The sequence below is a fragment of the Humulus lupulus genome, chromosome 6, assembly GCF_963169125.1.
Source record: "Humulus lupulus chromosome 6, drHumLupu1.1, whole genome shotgun sequence".
NCBI lineage: Eukaryota > Viridiplantae > Streptophyta > Magnoliopsida > Rosales > Cannabaceae > Humulus > Humulus lupulus.
In genome coordinates, this window is record NC_084798.1 from 199,390,152 (window position 1) to 199,408,322 (window position 18,171).

An 18,171-nucleotide genomic window follows, 5' to 3' on the forward strand; every position below is an offset into this window, starting at 1 on the left:
AGCTAAGTAAAGTTCTTGGACTCTACAAATGATAACCCCTCGAACCCAGACCTGAGAGATCACCTAAATGGGCGAAGGATCCCATGCAGAGGCGTGAAGCTGGAATTGTGATCAATGATAACCAATTTCAGGTCAGACCCCCCGTGGATCCAGTCCAAGAAAGGATTGATCAACTGGAAAGAGCATTCAGGCTCTTACAAAATGAACGAGGTCGGGATCGGGACGAAGAGTTTGACGAGGAACTCAAACCCTTCGCCCCCCATATTTCCAGCACCCCGTTTCCCCAAGGATTTTGGATTCCTCATGTCCCACCGTTTGATGGGAATTCTGATCCATACAGTCACTTAAGTACGTTTAATACCATTATGAGAGCGAGTAATGTGGGCTACGAGCTCAGATGCATGCTGTTTCCAGCTTCGCTCATAGGACCAGCAAAAACTTGGTTCAAAAAATATAAAAGGCATTTGATTGATTCTTGGGATCAATTATCTAGAGATTTCAAGAAGCAATTCAGAGCCATGATTGGAATAAGGCTCGATGTGTTTGGCTTGACCAATGTTTGACAACAGCCGAACGAAACATTGAAAAGTTACCTTACAAGGTTCAATTTGGAAGTCGCCCGAGCCCGGGATGTAGATGACAGCGATCATCTGATGGTTGTCCAAGCTGGGGTAATGCCTGGAAGCCCCCTCTGGGAAGATATGCAGAAAAAGCCTGTGAGGTCCATAACCGAGTTCAATCGATGAGCTCAAAGGTTTGTCAATGTAGAGGAGGCAAGGTCAGCACTGAATATGGCCTCCCAGCCCATAACCACAACAACAAACATAAACTCTGCCTCGACCTCGGTGGACCCATCGACCTCAAAGCCCTCTGCAGACAACCCTTCCAAAAGAAAGAAGACTGAAGGGAGTAACCCTGAGGTGGAAGGGAAAAAGAAGAAGAAAGGGGGAAGATATTTCTGTGTGTACAAAGTGTATACCGAGCTGAATGAGTCTTGGGAGAATATCTACCTGGCTAATGAAAACCAGGTCCCTTTCAGGCATCCGGACCCCATGAGGAACCAGAAAGCAAAGAGAGATTCTAGTAAATACTGCAGATTCCATAGGGATATTGGACATACAATCGATGAATGCAAGCAACTAAAAGACGAGATAGAAGGCCTGATCTTGAGAGGATATTTCAGGCAATATATAAGAAACCAAAATCCCAATCAGGCTTCTACCAGTCAGAGGGCAGCTGCACCACCACCTGCCCAAAACAATAACTCCCGAGCAAGGGAGGAAGAGAGACCCCCTCCGATTGATGGAGACGATGTTGTAACCATCTCAGGGGGACCTCATCTCATAGGATCAGGCAGGAACTCCCAAAAAAGATACGTGAATGAGCTGAAAACTGGTGACGGGTCCCCTTACGAACCGGAACCCAAGGCTCCGAAACACCAGAGGGTTGAATCTCAACCTATAACTTTTACTGAGGATGACGCATCTCACGTGCAGTTTACTCACAATGACCCGCTGTTCATCACTCTTCAGCTAGCGAATAAGAGGGTTCACCTAGTCCTGGTTAATAACAAGAGCTCAGTGAATATCCTCTATAATGCCACCTTAGAAAAGATGGGACTCGCGCTTCGTGACCTAAAGGCCTGTGCAATGACATTGTACGGCTTTTCAGGAGAAGGGATTGCCTGTATGGGATCCATCGAACTCCCTGTGACCTTGGGAGACTTCCCGGTCTCAACAACCAAGATGATGGAATTCGTAGTAGTGGATCTACCATCGGCCTACAACGTGCTGCTCAGGAGACCTGCCCTGGTAGGGCTGGGGGCAGTTCCGTCTGTGAGGCACTTGGCCATCAAATTCCTGACTTTTAGTGGCATCAGGACACTGAAGGGAGACCAGCTAGCAGGGAGGAAATGCTATAGCATTTCCATTAGCGGAAAGAAACAGACAAGCGCACAAACACTTGTCATAGTTCAGAATAAGGACGGAACAATCTTCGAGATAGACGAAGAAATTGATCTGAGAATAGAGGAAAGAACTGACCTCGAGCCATTAGAAGAGCTCGAAGAGGTTAGGCTCGAAGAAGTAGACCCCTCGAAGACAGTGAAGGTATGGAAAAACCTTCTAGAATAAACAAAATAGCAATTAATTTGCTTTTTGAAAGAGAACCAGGATGTTTTTACATGGTCACATTCGGATATGGTAGGGATAAATCTGAATGTGGTAAGCCACACTCTAAATACTGACAAAAGCTTTCCCCCGAAGCAGCAAAAGCGAAGACTCTTGGATGACCACAGGAAGAAGGCCCTAAAAGAAGAGGTCGACAGGTTAAAGGCTAACCGATTCATTCGAGATGCCTTCTACCCCGATTGGATCACCAACCCGGTACTAGTCTCGAAACCTAATGGGACATGGTGGACCTGGATTGATTACTCTGACCTCAATAAGGCCTGTCCAAAGGATTGCTTCCCCTACCTCAAATCGACCAGCTCATAGATGCAACAGCTGGGCATGGACTTATGTCATTCATGGACGCTTATTCTGGATATAACCAGATCTCCATGCATGCCCCTGACCAAGAGCATACCATTTTTGTGACTGACAAAGGACTGTATTGCTACAATGTCATGTCGTTTGGACTGAAGAATGCTGGAGTCACATACCAACGGCTCATAAACATGATGTTCTCCGAGCAGATAGGTAATAGCATGGAAGTTTATGTTGATGATATGTTGGTTAAATCTAAACATAAAAGTAACCATGTGGACGACCTTGAAGAGTGCTTTGCTGTGTTACGGAGGTACAACATGAAGCTCAACCCCCAGAAGTGCTCTTTTGGAGTATCTTCAGGAAAGTTCCAAGGCTTCATTGTAAACGCCCGGGGAATAGAAGCTAATACGGACAAGATCCAGGCTTTAATTGATATGCCCTCACCTCGAAAGCATAAGGATGTCCAAAGTTTGTCTGGACAGATGGCGGCACTAAGTAGGTTTATCTCGAAATCTACAGACCGTTGTCTTCCATTTTTCAACCTTTTGAGGGGAGGCAAAAAATTCAAGTGGATAGAAGAATGCAAGTTAGCTTTTCAAGAACTCAAGAAGCACCTCGCGGAACCCCCCATCTTGTCGAAACCCATCACGAGGGAAGTTTTGTACCTATATCTTGCTACGACCGAGCACGCCATTAGCGGCGTGCTCGTCCGAGAAGAACAGAAGGTGCAGAAGCCCATATACTATGTCAGCAAAAGGTTACTGGGGGCAGAGTCGAGATACCGCTTAATGGAGAAGCTGGCACTCAGCCTAATTCACTCATCTCGAAAGCTTCGACCCTATTTCCAGGTGCATCCCATCCATGTGTTGACTGATCAACCACTAAGACAAGTCTTGTCCAAGCCAGAAGCCTCAGGCCGATTATTAAAATGGGTCGTCAAACTCAGACAATTCGAGATTACCTACCATCCGAGGACAACCATAAGAGGACAGGCCCTGGCAGACTTCATAGTGGAATGCACTGGAGTGACCAATGATGAAGTTATAACCCCAACCCGCGAGCTGTGGAAACTTTATGTTGACAGGTCTTCCAATGAAAATGGGTCAGGGCAGGAATAATACTGATCACCCCAACAGGAAGTCAATTTCATTCCGCTTTGAGATTTGACTTCGAAGCGTCAAACAATGAGGCTGAATACGAAGCTCTACTAGCAGGACTTCAAATAGCTAAGGAACTCAAGGCTAAGGCGATACATTGCTATAGTGACTCCTAGTAGGTGGTCAACCAAATCTTAGGGGAATACCAGGCCCACAGGATAAGAAAGGTTGCATATTTAGAAAATGTGAAGGAAGCCCTTGAGCAATTCAAATTTTACATGATAGAACAAGTTCCCCGAGAGCGAAATTCGAATGCAGACGCTTTCGCCAGGCTCGCCACATCCACTGAGGTTGATGAACTGAATGTTGTGCCAATCAAACATTAATCGACACCCAGTATAACCGAGCCTGAACAGGAAGATGTATGCATGATAAACTCTGAGCTGACCTGGATGACCCTGATAATTGAGTACCTTGAGACCAGCATTCTCCCAGAAGAGCGGACCAAGGCTCAAAAGTTGATGTATTAGATCCCCAGGTATACCATTGTGGAAGGAAGGCTATATAGAAGAGGATACTCTATGCCATTACTCAGATGTGTGACTCCACCCGAGGCTAAGAAGATCATGGAAGAAATTCATGAAGGATTTTGTGGAGACCACACTGGGGGGCATAGCCTATCCAAGAAAATCATACGCCAAGGATACTTCTGGCCTACCATCAAAGCAGATTCGTTTGATTACGTCAAGAAATGCGACAAGTGTCAATGATTCGCCACGATCCCTCGAGTTCCACCTTCCAAGCTAACTATGATGACCTCCCCATGGCCATTTGCAGTCTGGGGAATTGACCTCATAGGCTCGCTGCCATCTAGCAAAGGCGAAGTCAAATACGCAGTAGTCACAGTAGATTACTTTACGAAGTGGACTGAGGCCGAGCCTCTAGCAACAATTACCTCAAAAAAAGTCTTGGACTTTGTGGTAAAGAACATCATATGCCGATATGGGATGCCAAGGAAGATTGCATCCGATAACGGCACTCAATTAGATAGTGACCTGTTTACCAACTTTTGCGAGAAAAATGGGATAATAAAGAGCTTCTCCTCTGTGGCCCATCCCCAAGCGAATGGCCAATTCGAAACTGTAAACGAAACCCTAAAAAGTTCTCTGAATAAAAAGTTGGAAGAAGCAAAAGGAAAATGGCCCGAAGAATTGCCCCAAGTTTTGTGGGCATATAGAACCACAGCTCGTACTTCAACGGGACATACCCCCTTTTCTCTGGCATATGGATGCGAGGCTATGTTGTGAATCAAGGTCGAAATACCCACAATTTGTGCCCACGCTTATGACCAAGCCTAGAACCAATCCCAGATCGAAGTAAGTCTGGACCTGATTGAAGAAAGAAGGGACGAGGCTCAGCTAAAAAATGCTGCATACCAACAGCGAGCTGCCCGGTATTTCAATAAAAGAGTTCGAGATAGAAAATTCGGTGTGGGAGATTTGGTGCTGAGGCGTGTATTCTTGGCAATAAGAGACCCAGCTACTGGTGTGCTCAGGCCCAATTGGGAAGGCCCTTATCAGATCGAATCAATTATCTGACATGGCGTCTACAAGTTGGCAAGATTGAATGGGAGTTTGGTACCACGAGCATGGAATGGCGAACATCTACGACCTTACTATCAATAGTGTAGGAATGATGTCACCTGTAACCATACTTGTTTATATGTACTATGTTCCTAATTAATAAATTATTCAAATAAAGTTCGAGTTCGTTTCAATATGCTATATTTTTTGCAAACTCTCTTAATTTAATAACCTATGGTCACACTCATAGGATATTAAGGGGGCATTAGTGGTACATAAACCATCAACTTGAAAAAATGAAATAGCATAAATTATTAAACATAAAGTATTTGGACATAACCAAATACGCGAGCTAAGATAGTTTGGAAATAACCAAATTAGTAAAAATAAAGTGTTTGGATGTAACCAAATATGTGAGCTAAGATAGTTTGGAAATAACCAAATTTTTAAAAATAAAGTGTTTGGATGTAACCAAATACGCGAGCTAAGATAGTTTGGAAATAACCAAATTATTAAAAATAAAGTGTTTGGATATAACCAAATACGCGAGCTAAGGTGTTTTGGATATAACCAAATTATGGAAAAATAAGTGTTTGGATGTAACCAAATACGCGATTAGATATAACTAGATCAAGAATATAAGTGTATGGATTACAAACCAAACACGACCTGAATAGGTTTGGAACGAACCAACTAAAACTAATCGACAGTAAGTTGGAATACAACCGACTTCAAACTAAGTCGAGATCGAGGCTGGAATATCCTGCGAAAGGGTAGTTTCGACCTTATAACCTTGGGGAGCTACCCAAGGACGAGGAAGAGTAACTAAAAAAGCAAGATATAACTAAACCACTTACGTTACACACCATAGAAGTACTTTCAGGTACGTGATAAAAGTAGCTTTCGACCTTGACAAATAACGAGATCAGATGTGGATATATTGTGCAAACTATGCATGAATCCATTGAAGCTCGAGCTTAAAAATCCACCGCGTGTTTGTATGAATAAACAGACATAAGGAAACTTTAATATAAATTGCGTGAATTATTTCGACCTAAGAAATGTAAAGCAAAAATATTAAAGTAAAGTCAAATATGGTATCATAAATATCATAAGAAAATAGCTCTTTCATGAGCTAGAAATTGTCTTAGTCCCAAGGGCATAAAAAGCAGAAGATAAAAAACTATTACAAAAAAAAAAAATTGAAGGGATGCAGCCCCGCGTGTTGGCTCTCTCTGCCTCCTCCCGAGCAGCCTCCTCCTCATCGAGCCGAGCTTGCCACTTGGCCACTAGTTCTTCCTCGAAAGAGCCTAAGAAGCTGGTATCGAGATCGGCCTTACTGGCCCAGATCCTATACATGGCCAGGTCGACCGCCCGATCCTTCTTATCCTTAAACTCTGAAAAGAGACAAGCCTTTTCGCCCTCCATAATCTCGAAAATGGTAGCCTTCTCCTCCTCAAGCTTGGCATTGATCTTCTCAAGCTCCGCGACCCGGGCATTCACCTTCTCAAGCTCGGCGAGCTGGGCATTCACCTTCTCGAGTTCAGTTGTCTTGGCCTTTAGTTGTTCAGCTTCAGTCTTCATCTTTGCCTTTGTGGCCTTGAGCTCATCACTAAGCTTGAGTTGGAGATCCTTCGACTCATGAGCATAAGACATGCTCGAATGGACCTCATTGTTCAACTTATAATTAAGTTGAGCACAGACAGCAAGAGTCTGACACACAAAGAAATTAAATTAGAACATGAACTAAGTAAAAATACAACTAGCAACGAGATGAGGATGGTTACCGCAGCAGTAAGCTCGATACTCTTCTCATAAAGAGTGTTGCAGTCTCGAGCATTGTTTAAGAACTACCAATGAGGGGCGTCAAAGCTAACAAAACTTTGGCCCACTCGAGAAAGAATGTCTGAACCAAGTGTAGCCCCATGGGATCCGGCTGCATTGTCGATTACATACTCATCGACGTGAGTAGAAATCGACAGCATATGCGTTTTGGAGGCCGAAGGCTTTTTCGGAGGTGGACCAAGCGCGGAGTGAACCAGGGTCAAAGGAGGCACAGAAGGAACGACCGTAGAGGACTCCTTGACCTGAGGAGTCAGATCCATAGCTGGGCTCGTAACAGCTAGAGCTGGTGGAGGAGGTGTCTTCTCGGTCCTCTTAAGGACCTTAGCAGGACGGTCTGATTTTCGCGACCCCCTCGGGCGCTTACTCCTCTAGGCTCCCTCGCCATAGTGTCATACTTCCCGAGCCAACTATCGAACCTATGAACCCTCTCATCTACCCAAGACCGTACATAAAAATGGTCCCTATCATCTTCACACAACACTAATCTATCGAGCCTATGCTTAAGTAGTGAGGGAGACCACAAATCTAAGCTAAGAATGACCGTACCTCTGTCACCCGAGCTCGAGCTTGAGGCTTCATCGTTAGCCCCGTTCCCCGATTGCAGGCTCCTGTGACATCGAGCTGGGGATGGGGTTTAGCATTTCGCCTCAGAGAGAGGCTTCCGGTTAGGAGAGGCACGAGTTCCCACTGGGTATATTTTTTGTTGGACCAGTCAAATGTGGATTAATCCTTCTCCAGGAGGTCGCAAGCTCGGAGCTTGTCTTCATGGAGGAGATAGGAGAGGGACCTCCTGCCGTAGGGAAGTCAGAGCAAAGCCTCCTTGTGATCTTTCATCTCCTTGGAGGGGGTGGGACGATGGTAGTTGGCTGGAAAAATGAACATATTATGACTAAGCGCGAGCTCAAACAAAACTCGAGCACAGAAAAGAAGGAACTAGTTAGGGACTTACGAATTCGCTTGAACGAGTAGTGTCTAGAGGGAGCCAAGCCATCCGTCCAAAAGAAAGCCTTATTGAAGTTTGGGGGATGGTTGGGAAGATCCTCAAAGATTTTCTTCTCTTTGGGATAGCTTGAGAGGTAGTAGAAGCCATCCCCTCCCCGAGCTCGGGAGGGATTGCTTTTCAAACAAAAAAGATATAGGATCTCCTTTGGCGAAGAACCTTCCCACTTTAGCTCGTGGTAAAGAGACCTCAGGGCAGACAAAACCCTGTACGAGTTGGTGTTGAGCTGGAAAGGGGCGAGCCCAACAAAATCCGTAAAATTTTTGAAAAAGGACTTTAAGGGCAATATCTCCTCTGCCTTCATATGTTCCTGGCTCCAAGTTGCGTATCTTAGCTTGCAGTCAGGATTCCCATCTCCCGGGGCGTTGCAACTTCGCTCGTAGGAGGCTAGAGCTTGACACCTCAGTGAGCCCGACAGTCCGATATTGTGGAGGGCCAAAATGTCAGAGATCTGCCCTAATGAAGAGATCGAGCTCCAATAATGCTCGGCCTCAAAAAATTCCCTCTTCAAAGTGGGGATGGAGTTTGGTTGTAAGGTCGAAGGTTCCCCCATCAGTAAGAATTGGAGATCACCTGGCCTAAAGGCAAGTATCACTTTGAGCATAGAGTCGAATGGAATCGGTCTAGGCTCGGGATCCAGATCTGGGTAGATGGCGACCCTTAGTTTTTTCCTTTTTCCTTCTTCGACCTCGTCTATCTGACGTCGAAAATAATCTCAGATGTCTTCTTGCTCACACCTTAGTTCGTGCTCCTGAATCAAACGCTGGTTCCGAGTAAAAGGGGACTCAGGGCTCAGAGTTACTGATGAATAAGGAATCGCGAACTTTGACCCCCACCACTTTCCCAAGTTCTGCGGCATCTAGCAAGAGAGCAAAAGGGTGAGGGCCAAGCGAACAAGAAATAATAAAAAATTGAGATGAACTAAGCTCGAATGATCGAGGCTACAAGGAAAACTCGATCCAAAGGACAAGGCCAGTCTTAAAGCATGTATTCCACTAAAAGAAAGGAAGGTGGATTTATTTTTGAAGATCCCGATATTTCAGGGAAAAAGTTGGCGGTTACCTAAAGAGTGGAACTTTTGGGAAACGTGCATTTTACAAAACCCTAATTTTATACCCGATGTCGTAATGTACAAGATATGCCATTCAAAATTCAAAAAATTCAGTAAAAGAACCATATCTAGGTCTTCTACGCATGAACTGAGTTAGGAACCCATGATATCAGACCTTAAGACTAGTATGTATTGAAGCATTCTAATGTGCAAAACTAGCAAGGGAACTAATAGTGCAATAATATAAACATGCATGACAAAAATACGGGCATACAAAGTTATGAACAGAAACTTACACAATGCGATCGATGGAAAAAGAGAGATCGATGATTGAATAAGTGGTTGCAAGAACGATCTCATGGAGTCGAAGAGGTGGACGTTGCTCTGTTTTCGTGGCTTGGAGAACATGCAAGAACTGGGCAATATTCTTTGGTTTTTTCTTCTTTTCTCTCTGCAAAGGCTTGAACGTGAAGATAAAATGGGGACAACGAATAGAGTCCTATTTATAAACCCATGGGAGTGTAAAAGGCCAGGTTAATCTGGGCCATTGGCCAGATTCTGTATTAGATCAAATGGCCAGGGACCTGTGAGTTAATAGTACCATAAAGAATGGCAGGTGGATAGACGTGGGCAGGTTTCCAAGGTACTCAAGTACTTTGAGTGATCAATACCCGTTTGAAGCGTGTCCACACTTGAGTACTTCTGATGGTACAGTTTCCAAGAGGAGCAGTTCAAAAGTTTCCTTCTCATAGGATTCGAATTAATACTTTTGAGGGGGCAAACTGTTACACCTAGATTTCGAGACCAAAGGTTATGACCTAGAAAACTGGACTCGTCAAGTGTGAGCTCGAAATGTATAAAATGCATTGTATGGTCCAGCTGTAAGATCTCCAAAGTAAAATGATGACCTCAAAGATGTGTAACCTCGGGATGCTTTCTGAGTTCGAAATGACATGACGTCGGGATACATCCGTTATCGATTGTCTTCGGATTAAACAGTCCGAGCTTGGGAAGTGCAGGCTCGAGTGTGATAGCTTCGATAGTGACAATCTACTCCGAGCATGTCCTGAAGTAGGGTGGCAAGCGCGTAGCAGTACCATAAGTCTTGACAGCCACAAGGCTGATTACTGATCTTGAAAACCCGATGAGTCGCCTGGGATAACTCGTTACATATGAACACATTTATTGTTGTATAATCCCAACATTTAAGGGATATTATTTAGTCTGTTATCTGTTCCCGATTCTTATGGGATGTTTCCATATATGTAGGAGATATTGTATTTAATGTCATTATTTAAATTGATATACAGAATATCTTCCCGAAATATGTGGGAATGAACTCTGTAACCTCCCCTATAAATAGAGGAGGAATGACCACTTGTAAAGGATCGATTTCTTTTGGGCTGGAGAATAATTTCTAGGTAATTCATCTCTGAAGAATTTCCAGAAGTCTTTAAGCCTTAATAACATAGACTCGTGGACTAGGCAGAGTTAACTGCTGAATCACGTAAAATCCCTCTTGTATTTCTTCATTATTCATTCGCTTCATAGTCACGTTGTTTAATTGTTCTACGATTTAAGTTGCGAAAAACGCGTCAACAATATCGCAAAATGTATCATCGTACATAGCATTCTATTCATACAAGCCAATCTTACCGTTCACAACATAAATAAACAAAATTCTGTCTAACTTCCTTACCTCAAGTCCAAGCAAAGCAAAACGGACAAAATTTACAACGAGCCTATACCATAATCAAATAACATCATTTAGCATCACATAAGACTTTCTTGTGCCCAACTCATATATCCCATGTGTGCATGGGCCATGCACACATGGTGAAAACTACTCATAATTTCAAAATAGGCATAATTACACATAAAATCACCAAAAGAACAATGCAAATTATACCTATGTTACATGCATGGTTTTTAAATAAAAATCATACGGTTGAATATTAGACACATTTTTTAACGTAAAAGTGAAACTGCATGTGACATGCATACATGGGAACATTGTTAAAAAGTGGTGTTAAAAACAATAATTCCTACGCGCTTATTTCTATCGTTTTAAAATAATGATTTAGTAACACACTTTTATTACCATTATTTATCTCCTTAAAATTTCTAAGTTGATTAAACCTCTAAAACATTATTTTTATTTCATAAAAATAATTTATTTAGTCTATTTATTATTGTTAAATCACATAGAAATAATAAATGCTAGAAATTATTTAAAATACTTATAATTAGCATGTTTCCTTAGAAAATAACAATTTAATCCAATTTAATAAAATTACAAACTTGGCGTGAGAAAAGTATAATTTTTAGGTGTGGAAAAATATATTTTACTTGTATCATTTTAAGACTTAATTTTAAGTAGAATAAATTTATAAGTGATAATCCAATAATTATTTTTAAAATATTTTAACTAAACTTTCAGCCACTATTTAATTTATTTAAAAATCACAAGTGAATTAATCTCAATTTTTTTTTCTTAATTAAAACAAAGAAAAATCATATCCATTAAAATGAACACTCATGGTTATATTAAAAATACCATTTTTATTATTTTCATAGTTTAGGGTATTAATTTATTTGAACATTACACACAAAATTCCTTTTATTTAAAAATACAACTTCTAATTTTTACTAAAATTCCAGCAACAATATATACCCTCAAAATCACCATTTTTTATTTTTAAAAACTCATATTTTCTCTAAAAATATAAAAAAAAAAAACTGTAAGTATTTACTTGAGTGAAAATATCATTTTAATGTATATTAAAATATCCATTTAATTTCTTAAAACATCATAGCACTTGCAAAAATTATTTTAGCATGCAAAAATATTATTTTCATCATATTCTAAATCATTTAAACACCCAAAACCAGCAAGCTTAACAAATCCAAAATCCATCTTTTACATCATGCTTCACAAAATTAATACAAAATCATACATGTTTAATTAACAAAAATTTAGGCACAAACCCTAGCATGTTTCTATCACCCAAAGGAAAACAAATCTAACATATACCGATTTAAAATCTTACAAACAACCTATCATGTTTCTAGGATCACAATTAACATTAAAACATATAAGGAAAACAAGCATGCTTGAACACCACCCCTAGGCCGAAACACAGTTAAGATTCACAACAAAATATATCACAAAAGTTCTCATAAACATATCCATCAACTTTCATGGACTCAAACTAGAAATCCAAATTATTTATCCTGCCAAATTTTACATAGGATCCTAGAACATGAATCTAATGTAAAAACACAATAAAAATAACAAAATATAAAGGGAGGGTTCCTAGACATCACTACAAGAAAATGGGGTCTTTACCTACCAATTGTAAGTGTAGATAAAACTAGCACAATGGTGGGTAATATGGTTTACCTACCAATATTGAATTGGTAGAGACTGGTAGGTAAAGGTTAGTGGGGAAAGAGTTTTTACCTACACTCATTAATACTGGTAGGTAAAAGAATCAGTGGACCCCACTAAGTTATAAATCAATTGATGAGTCAGATGATGTGTCATCCTACGTGTCTGCTGACATGGTTTCCATAGTAGCATACACGTGGCATACGTCAATGCCGCCACTTGGCATCTTGTGATTGCTCCACGTGTCAAACAATAATTTGTCCCTTTTTATCGGTTATGTGGCACTAAATGATTGGTCCACGTGGCATGTTGTGGTATACCTATTTTTGCCTACACTTATTTATTGGTAAGTAGAGATTTTTAGATAGGTAGTTTTAATTATATATTTAAATTAAATTAATATAAATAATAAATGAAAGTAATTAATTTTAAAAATATTTAATATTTTTTCTCAAATAAATTATTTAACATTAATAATAAAATAAACAAACATATATTATAAAATATTCATTGTTTAACGATGAGTGTTAAACTAATAACATTTCATAAAAAAATATCAAGTATATTACAAGTCATTACAAACTCAATAATGTCATTTTATTGATATTCTTCACTTTGGGATTATTGCACGAGAGGCTCCTTTTTCTCTAACTGAACTTGTGAATGTCGATGATGACTTTGGGAGGTGGACAATGGCTTTTGAAACATGCAACCTTGTACAACTAATGATAAACTTAAAATATATATATATTCTAATTATTTAAACTTTATTGTTCTTCAAAATTAATACAATGTTACATCATAATCTCAATTATTACATTATTACATCATAATTTTAATTATTACAAATAAAATATCCCCACTTTATTCATCACAAGGATTTTATAATTTTTATAATAGACCGATTATTAAGGGCATTTATATGACTTGATATACCAGCATATATATAAATATGAGCACAAGAAGTCACATCATCACCAACATAATAATCACTATTTTCTAACATCATAGGCCAAAAAAGAAAAAAGGCAAGCATAAAACCAAGGAAAGCTTCATTTCTTTGGAATACAAAACACGACTGAGGCAAAAAATACTCAGTTGTTGAACATCAATGACCAAAATCTAATTTTTAACTTCAGCATTGAAAAATTCTAGAAAGGCAGTAATAATCACAATGGTAAAGTTTACAAATTAATTCAAACATGAAACCAAAAAACAAAACTTGAAACCAAATGACATTTCCTTAGAACATAAATCATGATAGCCAAAAATTACTCATTCTTGAACATAAAAAAAAAAAAGGATGGAATATGAGATAATGATGTATTCAGCAGACATTGTACAGTTAAAATAATGCAGTAAAACAATGCCAAAGTCTTTAAACAAAAACACAACTCCAAAAAAATATATTGTATTAGAACAATGAAACTCAAAGCCTAAGAACTATGAAACAAAATAAAGCACATTAAGACAATGAAACACATACACTGTATTAAAACAATGAAATTCAAAGACTTGGCATAAATAGACAAAACAGATATTCCCAAAACCATAAATCTAAGTCATATACTAAATACACACTGCAAATAACAATCAAAAGGCCACAGAACAATGCATCATCATCAAACAAAAAACAAAACTTCACAACTCAAACCCTAAGAACTATGAAACTAATAAAGATTAAGACAGTGAAACACCCTTAAAGACTGAACAAAAACACAACTCAAAAACAATGAAACGCAAAGCAGTCAAAAGACAAATTCCCGAAACCATAAATCTAAGTCAAGTAAATACAAATTAATCCTTGAAAAGGCCTCAAAACAATTCATCATCATTAATCCTTCAGAACAGTGGGGATTTAATCAAAACGAATCATAACAGTATACCTCAAAGCCAACCAGCCAACAATGAAACTCAAAGCCACCAAACCACCAAGCCAACAATCTGAAACTCACAAAGCCAGAGCCCAATGTATCAAAAATTTCATACCACCCGAGCAAGAAAATAGAACAGCAATCACAATATGGTACCTCTGTCAAAACAAAATCACAATCACAATATGTGCCCCTGCCAAAGTGTTAAAACCCATTAGTTTTCAATTAATTAAACAACATAGAAAGTATAGAAATTAGGGATTAAATAGAGATTATTCATACCTGCAAAAAATAATTGAAATCGGGTAGCTATTTCAGGGGTTGAGACAAAGATTCAAAAATTCAAACATGGAGGCAGCGGTTCAAAGATGGAGAAGACTGCAGGGGCTGAGACAACTTAGCAACCGAGGCAACTATTCAGATTTCGAGGCGGCGGCTGAGCAATCATCGACATGGGTGGTGTGGCAGGTGCGGTGAAGAGAGTGGTGTGGCTGAGGAGAGGAGGGAGTACTCATGCAGCTGAGGGAGGGAGTTCTCGTGTGGCTGAGGAGAGGAGGAGAGGAGGGAGTACTCGTGCGGCTGAGTGAGGGAGTTCTCGTGCGGCTGAGGAGAGGAGGAGAGGAAGGAGTAACGCTTGGGTTTGCCTGGGTTTGAGGGAGAACAAGAACACAGAGGTGCGGCTGGGTTTGAGAGAGAAGAGCAGAGTGAGGTTAGGGTTCGGAGAAGGGGTTAAGTGAGGAGGGATTTGAGAGATAAGTTTATATTAAGTTTTGCTTTAAAATATTATATTTAAGTTAAGTTTTAATGTTTTTGTAAATTGTGATATAATGATATGTGAATTGACACAAGGACACATCAACACTTATTTTAATAAAAGTTAAAAATTAAAATAAAATTGGAGGGAAAAAAAGGCTCCAAATGCTGAATTTTTTCCCTCCAATATATATATATGTAGGTAAACATTTTTCCTACCAATTTTTATTGACAGCTAAACATAAATTTAAAATATTATAACATTTTTTCAATTTTTACCTACTAATAGTTCATACCATTAAATATTGGTAGGTAAAATTAACATTTACATACCAATAAATATAGGTAGGTAAGAAATTGGTAGGTAAATGGCGAATTTCTTGTAGTGCATGCATAAGCCGAAACCCACATACACCCAAACATAAAATATCATCATACTTAGCAAATCAAAATCAAATCCCTTCATGCATTAAACCACAAACTCATCATCATATTTAGTAGTTCACAAACTAAAAACCTTGCATGCTTTTACACAACACCTTAAAATAAACCATAGCATCATATTATAGGGAGAAAACATAGGCGTCACAACATCAATTATTTCCATGCTTCTTACAACAAACCAGCTCACCCAAAATCAACAAGAAACAAATCATTATACCATCATCTCATGTAAATCAAGAATACAAAAAAAAAAAGGCTAAGGGTTCATTAGCTCTCTTAATTGTAAAATCAAGAACACCCAAGTGACCAATACTCAACTATATCACCCCTTGTTCAAGCCTAGGGTTTTTCGAAAACCCACATGAAGAGAAGAAGAAAACCAACAACACAAACAAACTCTAATCAAAATACTAGAATCAAAAGAAGGGAAATTATAAAACATAAATATAAAGAGGCATACCCTAGGATTGATCCCTTCTTCTTCTTCTTTTTCTCCTTCTTCTCCTCTTTCTCTCCTTCTCTCTCTAGAACACATCTCTCTCCCTCTCTCTCTCCCTCTCTCTAGGCCGACGGCATTAATGGAGCATAATGACTTTCTTTCTTTTTCCTCCCCTCATTATTCTAATCTACCCATAATAGCCTAAGGAAAATAATTGGTAAGTTTCCCCTTTTTTATTATTTTCTTTTAATTTTTATTTTATTTTATTTTAATTGGTATGAAATAAAGATGACAACATCTCTTCCATTTTTCACTAAAATTCACCCAAATAAAATATGAATGAAATCCCCCTTTCCCACTATGCTCACACGTCCAAGCCCATTTCCCTTTCTTTTTTTTTTCAATTTAAATAATTAAGTAAATCTAATAAAAGGAAATTATAAAGTGTGTAGAAAATTCTACACAAGTGCATCGTGCAACCATGCACATGCACACACTCAATAACTAGGGTGCATCACTACCTACCGTGCACCTTAGTGTATTCAACCAAAACTCAATTATTCACATATTAAAATAAACAGATAAATAACAATCAACAATTTAATTCACAAAATTATACCAAACAATTCTAACAATTAATTTAAACAAATAAATAAAATAATTCACAACACATAACAATTAAATAAAATAAAGCACAAAATTTAAATAAAAAAAATTTGGTGCGCTACACAAAAAATCAAAGCCTTGGGCTCCCAGAAATGGACTTGGGTCCAATCTCTTTGTTTTAAATTTAAATCCCAATTGGGCCTAAATTCAAAATCTTTTTATTTATTTATTTTTTTTTTTAATTAATTAATTAAATAATAAATCCTTATTCAAATTAACTAATTATAATTTGAAACTTGATTTAATATTGTTTATTTATATTGACACAAATTTATCAATATTAATAAATTTGCCCAAAGATTCTCTTTTATTCCTAAATTCTTATTACATGTAAATATCACTAAATTCTTAGATGCTACGTCATCAAGTCCTAAATTTGGTTAAACATTTTCCACCCAAGTTTATCCTGGTGAGACCAGCATTGGATAAACTTGCATGCTACGATTAGGATGGTGTTTCTTCCGCGTATCTTTTAAAGTCTTACTAACAACTTCTAATTGTCCATTAGCATGGGGATGAGTAACTGTTGAAAAACTTTTTATGATACCATGTCGTGCACAAAAGTTTGTAAATAATTCACTGCCAAAGTGAGTACCATTATCTGAAACAATCTTTTTTGGTAGTCTATATCTGGTGATGATATTTTTATCCACGAAGTTGAGCAGTTTCTTCGAAGTAATAGTTACTAGTGGTTCCACTTTGATCCATTTAGTGAAGTAGTCAACTGCAACAACCGCAAACTTAACTCCTCCTTTTCCTGTATGTAGTTGTCCGATTAGGTCTATTCCCTTTACAACAAAGGGCTAGGGACTTTGCATTTATTTGAGTTCATTAGGAGCTGCTCGAGGTATTTTGGAGAATCTCTGAAACTTGTCATATTTTCATACATATTCCATAGAGTATTCATTCATTGTTGGCAAGAAATACTCTTGTCTTGATATCTTCTTAGCTAGACTCTGCCCCATGCGTGATTGCCACAGAACCCTTCATGCACTTTAATCGTTAGCAGCTCTGCTTCTACTCTAATAACACATCGAAGTAAAGGCATTAAATATCCTCTTCTATACATTACCCCGTCAACGATTACATACCTAGCAGCTTGCCTGGATATTTTTTCGAGCTTCATTTCTGTCTTAAGGAAAAATTCCTTCCTCCAAATACGTTGCAATTGGAGTAATCCAAGGTATAGACTATAACCCAAATGGAATCATGTTGACCAACAGTCCTGGGTAACCCCACCATGAAATCCATCGTGATGTCCTCCCACTTCCACTCTGGGATATCCAGAGGCTACAATAACCCTGCCGGCCTCTGATGCTCAGCCTTGACCTGCTAACATGTCAAGCACTTAGCCACATATTCCACTACATCCCTCTTCATCCGGTCACCAATACAATGATCTCACATCTTGATACATCTTCGTGGTGCCTGGATGCAAAGAGTAAGGTGTAGTATGAGATTCATCCAAAATCTCTCGCCTCATAGCAGTGTCTAACAGAACATATATCCGCCTCTTCTACAGCAGCAAGCCTAAATCAC

The 18,171-nt window shown here is 39.0% G+C and overlaps 1 long non-coding RNA gene across 3 annotated transcripts; it reads right to left on the bottom strand.

The window, feature by feature from the left end:
• Positions 1–12,999: 12,999 nt before the first annotated feature.
• Positions 13,000–16,327, bottom strand: LOC133782942 (uncharacterized). Of its 3 annotated transcripts, none has more exons than XR_009870737.1 (3): positions 14,613–16,327; positions 14,487–14,523; positions 13,000–14,400 (listed from the first exon to the last, which is right to left on the bottom strand). It is a non-coding gene; the product is annotated as an uncharacterized LOC133782942 (long non-coding RNA). The 3 variants fall into 3 exon arrangements; XR_009870739.1 differs by having other exon boundaries at positions 13,002–14,523; positions 14,613–15,866; positions 15,988–16,327; XR_009870738.1 differs by having other exon boundaries at positions 13,005–14,523; positions 14,613–15,010; positions 15,988–16,327.
• Between the last annotated feature and the right edge of the window lie 1,844 nt (positions 16,328–18,171).